The 5494-nt window shown below is 41.4% G+C and overlaps 1 long non-coding RNA gene across 1 annotated transcript; it reads left to right on the top strand.

Moving 5' to 3' along the window:
• Window positions 1-3530: 3530 nt before the first annotated feature.
• LOC122039686 lies at window positions 3531-4046 on the top strand. Its single transcript, XR_006128334.1, has 3 exons — window positions 3531-3576; window positions 3671-3765; window positions 3986-4046. It is a non-coding gene; the product is annotated as an uncharacterized LOC122039686 (long non-coding RNA).
• Window positions 4047-5494: the final 1448 nt, after the last annotated feature.

Below are 5494 nucleotides of genomic sequence, written 5' to 3'. Positions count from 1 at the left end.
AACACAAGAGGCTATCAATTTTTATTTATCATTTTTGTAATCGATTTTTCGTTTTGATTTCATGTTTCAATATTGTGCTTCTATTGAGGTCTTTATAGTTAAACCTAGGTTACTTAAGAAGTTTAAATATCCGATTTCTTTGAAAGGCTTTGTCTAAGCAGTGTGGATGCTCCCATACCCAAGAAGGATATGTGCCTCGCCACGTTTGACCTGGGAGTCGATCCTCGAAATAGATATTTGATCAACTTCTATAATATGGTTTAACTTAAGAAGAACATATCGGTTAAATTTGGAGTAAGAATGTTAAGCATCGTTCCCAATCCAAATTTAACTTCTGAAGGACAATTTGGATTATTAATATTAAGTTTTGTTTGCAATCTAAGTTGAACTTCAGTAGAGCACAAGGGTAGCTAGGAAAGTTCTATGCTTGTACAAAATTTTTGTACAAGGGAACTAGAGCAGTCTCCAAATATAGCAACCAACACTCCAATCATTATCAATTTACAAATGATCTTATTTTGATACTACTATCAAGGCAACCCCAACTTACAAGTACATCTCCATTCACAACTTCATTAGTTGTCTCATAAGAAATAGTTTTACCTCTATTTATATTTAATAAATAGAGATGATTGTTCATATGAGAGAACTAATCTCAACTTGTCAACATTCTCACTGAGACTTTATCCAAATTTAACAATGACATTTACACTAAATAGATCATGACATTACATAATCAAACATCTTATAATATCTGATTATCTTTATAATATATTACATTCTACGAAGTCCCAAAAACTTACATGTCCTTGAAATAACTCTTTAGTTAATGATTTGGTAAAAAGATCAGCAAGTATAACACGTGTAGGAATATAGTCAAAAACTATCTTTTTCTTATCAACTAATCACTTACAAAATTATACTTAATATATATGTGTTTCGCCTTGTTGTGATATTTGAGATCCTTAGAAAAAAATTATAGCAGTTTGAATGTTATAATAAACTGTAATAGGAATTTAACTATTCTCAGCAATCTTTAGATGCTTTTAGGAAACTTCTTAACCAGACTAGGAAACTTTTTAACCAGATGACCTCTTGTATAACCATTGTGCAAGCCACATACTTAGCTTTTATTATTGACAATACTACACAAGCTTGCTTCTTACTATTCCATGAGATGACTCCACTATTTAGAGAGAAAGCATATCCATATGTGAATTTTTTATCATCAAGGTCCCCAACTCAATCTGCATCCGTGTAGCCTTTCAGTTCATATCATATTCTTAAAAATAGAGACAACAATATGTTGTCCCATTAAGATATTTAAATATCCACTTCACCTCTTTTCATTGTCTTAGTCGTGTGTTTGTCCAGAAATATATAACTAAGCCAACATCATAACTAATATTAGGATGTGTGTATAATATAATGTACATTAAACTACTAACGACATTGACATATGATCTTTTCTTCATCTGGGTTATTTTCTCAAGAGTCTTGGGACATATTCTTTTGCTCAGAACATTATCTTTTGCTACAGGTGTCTGTTTACAATTTAATATATTAAAATGTTGTAGTATCTTAATAATATAAGTCTCTTGAGATATACCCAAAAGTATTTCTAATCAATCTCTTATAATCTTTACTCCTAAGATGTATACAACTTCTTCCACATCGTCTATGTCTAATTGTGATGGAAATCATGCTTTGACTTCTATTACAAACTTTGTATCACTTCCAGTTATTAGCATATCATTACCATATAATGATAAGATGATAAACTTCCTTTTTATCTTTTTTTTAAGTAAATACAATGATCTTTATTGATCATTTCAAAACTATAATATAAAATGACTGTATTAAATCTTATGTTTCATTATCTTAACAGATCATAAATAGACTTTTTTAAGTCTACACATTCTTTCCTCTTAGTTTTCAACAATATAACCTTCTAGCTATGCTAGTTAGATGTTTTCATCAAACTCACTGATCCTGTCCGAACGCCGAATCGATGGACGTTGGGCACGTGGCGCTCTCCGAACCGATGACGTGGATCTCTGACCGGCCATATGGAGCTCCGACGAACCTGCAAAGAAGTCGGGCCGGGAAGGGGCTCCCGGTGACGACCCTCCGACGCTCAAGTCAGGCAAGAGGAAACTATGAAGTGGCTTCGAATATCAGAGAATGCGTATCTCCGGCGAAGTCTGGGGGCTCTTATATAGAGCTGTGAAGAGGCTTATGCACACATACCGAGGCGAACATGTGCCCCTTATCATACCTAAATATGGGCTTGTCAGAGGAGCTTGCCTGACACCATACTGCTACAGTCCGAGCACCTCTCTGATGGGACGACAGAACCTTCTGTCGTAAGGTTCTGCGTATGGCTTGGTCGTTGGACATGCCTATTATCAGAAGATGTTCCCCGATGTTTCCCTTGTCCTTTTGTCTCTTATGTTCCTGCGCCGAGCATCCGGCCGCTCGGCAGTCTCAATCGTCCGACCGGGCACATTCCCAGTCGCGTGCTCGGCTGGGACTGCTTCTTCGCCGCCATGCTGTTTTATGCCTCTGCCAAGCGGGGTACCCGTTCGGCTCGACGACCTTGTTCCCATGAGCGTCGGAAACCCGAGTCCCCATCGGGTTGTCTTTGATTCCGCATAGACCCCGTTCGGCCGGTCGGTCCCCCCTTCTCAGGTCGGCCGTGTGACCTTTGACCTCCACGTGGCGTTGACCTCCCTCAAAGGGGGTCCCCTATCCTTACTGCCAGATCTGTAAAATACCGAGAATATACGAATATTAATAAGGGATTTTTCCGGAATTTTTGGAAATTTTTCGGGAATTTTTCAGAGCTCGTATGGACGAGTTAACTGGGATAAAAACTGGGCCTGGAAAAGCCTGTTTAGGCTACCCTGTTTTAATGAGGAAAAGTTTTCTTTTCTTTTCCTTTTTCTTTTCTTTTTCTTTTCCTTTATTTTCTCTTGTTTTCGCCGTATCCTTCTCTTCGCCCGCGCCTGCCCTCTCCGAGCCCCCCCTGTTCCTTCCCTCACGCACCCGAGCCGTCGGCGTGCCCTAACCGCCGGCCCGGCGGTTTCTCCGAGGCCGAAGTCTTAAACCCCTCGGCCCCTCCTTTTCTTCTTCTCCTCTCTGTGCTTGTGGCCGCGCGACACCGCCGGTCCTTGCCGCTGCCCTAGCGCCGAAGCTTCGTCCGAGCCTCCACTTGGCTGTGCCCTAGATCCGCCGCCGGTCGAGTTTTTCTTCCGCACGAAGCCAACCGATTGCCGATCTTTTCTTCTGTGCTCAGCCGCGACTCCCATCTCACGGCGCCACCTGATATCTGCCCTAGCGACAACAGACGTCGCCGACGCTGATCCACCTCCGCCGGCCACTGGTCCGATAGCGCCGGCCAAACTCCTCTGCCCTAGTTGCATTCGGTGCCGCTGCCGTCTCTCGACCCGAACCAGCGCCGCCGTCGCCTGTGCCCTAGCGCCGGCGACTGAGTTTCCTCTGTGCCCTAGTTTTTACTCTTCACGGTTGTACTGTCTATGTTGTTACTGTGCCCTAGCTGAGGATTCAAAGGAGGTAAGTTGTTAGTTAAATGTTATAAATCAAGAATTTGAGTGGAATTCTTGGTTGTGGTTCTATGGATATTGATTTGGAATGTTTGAATGGAAAGGTGCAGCGGGTTTACTATGGTTTTTGGCTGAGTTTCCAGCAGCATACAGTTTCATCTCTTCAATTGTGGGTCAACAACAATTCATCTGGTTTTAGGTGAGTATTGAAGTTTTATTCTTGTCTACATTTGGATGTGAGTAGTGTGATGTGGATAGGATGAATGATTGTTGGTTTGATTATCAGATGTGGTGGTTTGGTTAGTTGTAGACGATGATATTTGGTTGTTGTGGCTTTGTGTTAGCTTCTCGAGGATTTGATTTGGCTAATTAATTTATACGTAATTAGCTAAATCTATATATATATCATGTTGTTACAGGACTGTGATTCGAGACGGACATCTCGACATCGGAATTGGTTCGATTCGATCTATACTGGAGGCGGGTACCTCTTGACTTATCTTTTATGATATTGTCATTTGGATATGCATAGTATTTTATAACTACGAGCAATGAACATGTTTGCCTTTGGTATGTCACTGTTTGATATCCATAGCATGTTAGGTTTGTCGCCTGTGATGTATCCGTGCTTATATCTCGTGATTTGTTGCCATGAGTATCTTAGTTTCTAGAGTGACATACCATGTTTTACTGAGGTTAGGACTAGGTTCTGGACTTTTGGTTTCAGTCATGTGTATCGAGACTGTCTGATACTTAGGTTTTATGCCATGACTGGCTTGTGTACCTCTATTTGTATATCATATATGATTCGTGTACCTAGACCTTGATTCTTGATATGTGCATATTGTTGGTACATATGTTATGGAAGGAGATATGTTTAGGATCTAGGTTGTTATACCTTAGAGGATTTGTATACCCTAGATCTGTGGATTTGGCTTACTGATACTGTGATACCCATATTATGTATATATGGATTTTTCTATGCTGATCAGGATATTCCATACTTATTTTGTTCAGGACATAGGGTTTTTGATATTCTATCTGACCTGTGTACTATAGATTTTGGTATGTGACCATCGCTTTTACAGTACCCATTTTGTATTTATGGATATGGTTATATTGATCAGTTTTTGTTATGCATAGTGACATGCATCATGATTGCATGCTGTGCGATTGTCGGCTCCACTATGGTTGAGCCCATCGCCAGTTACATGTACTGCACACACCCCCACTCATGGTTTAGTGGTATATCAGGCAGGTGTGTGGCGGTTCTGTTGTTTGGCTCCGTTGGTCTGAGGACTCAGCGTGGTAGCCGGCAGACAGTTCCGCTCTGTTTGGCTCCGCTGGCATTTAGTGTAGCAGCGTAGTAGCCGGCAGACGGTGGACTCTGTTTGGCTCCGTTGGTCAGGTGACTCAGCGTGGTAGCCGGCAGAGATACCTCCCCGTCATCGTGTACCGGGAGATGAGAGCATTGAGCTCCCCCATTTATGATTTGGGGTCACAGGACAGGAGTACTCCGACAGCATCCCGTCCACTCGGTCATTCATCAGGAGTAGTGACGACAGAGTGCAGGTTGTCACATCCCTACCCACTCGGTCTCACCATTTGTGTGCGAGATGACTGACTGGCGTCAGGGGTGACCAGGACGCATCATTAGCATCATATGCATTGATGCATTTATATTTTTATGATTGTGTTTGCTGCATTTGATTGCTGCATTTTGGTTGGATACATACTTTTGACCTGCATACAGGATTATTGACATTTTCGGTTTGACGACCTTTTTGTCGAAATAGGAGTTCCTGGTGAGTACAGCTTCGTCAGTTACCTTTCAGTTTTACGTATTCCCTATATATGATTAGGAAGCTGTATTCCATGATTGTTGCTGTTAGATATATCTTACTACTCATGTCCATTGGTATTCGCTG

Source organism: Zingiber officinale, chromosome 2A (assembly GCF_018446385.1).
Source record: "Zingiber officinale cultivar Zhangliang chromosome 2A, Zo_v1.1, whole genome shotgun sequence".
NCBI classification, from domain to species: domain Eukaryota; kingdom Viridiplantae; phylum Streptophyta; class Magnoliopsida; order Zingiberales; family Zingiberaceae; genus Zingiber; species Zingiber officinale.
The sequence above is the reverse complement of the archived record's forward strand: the minus strand, read 5'-3'. Positions and strand labels throughout refer to the sequence as shown.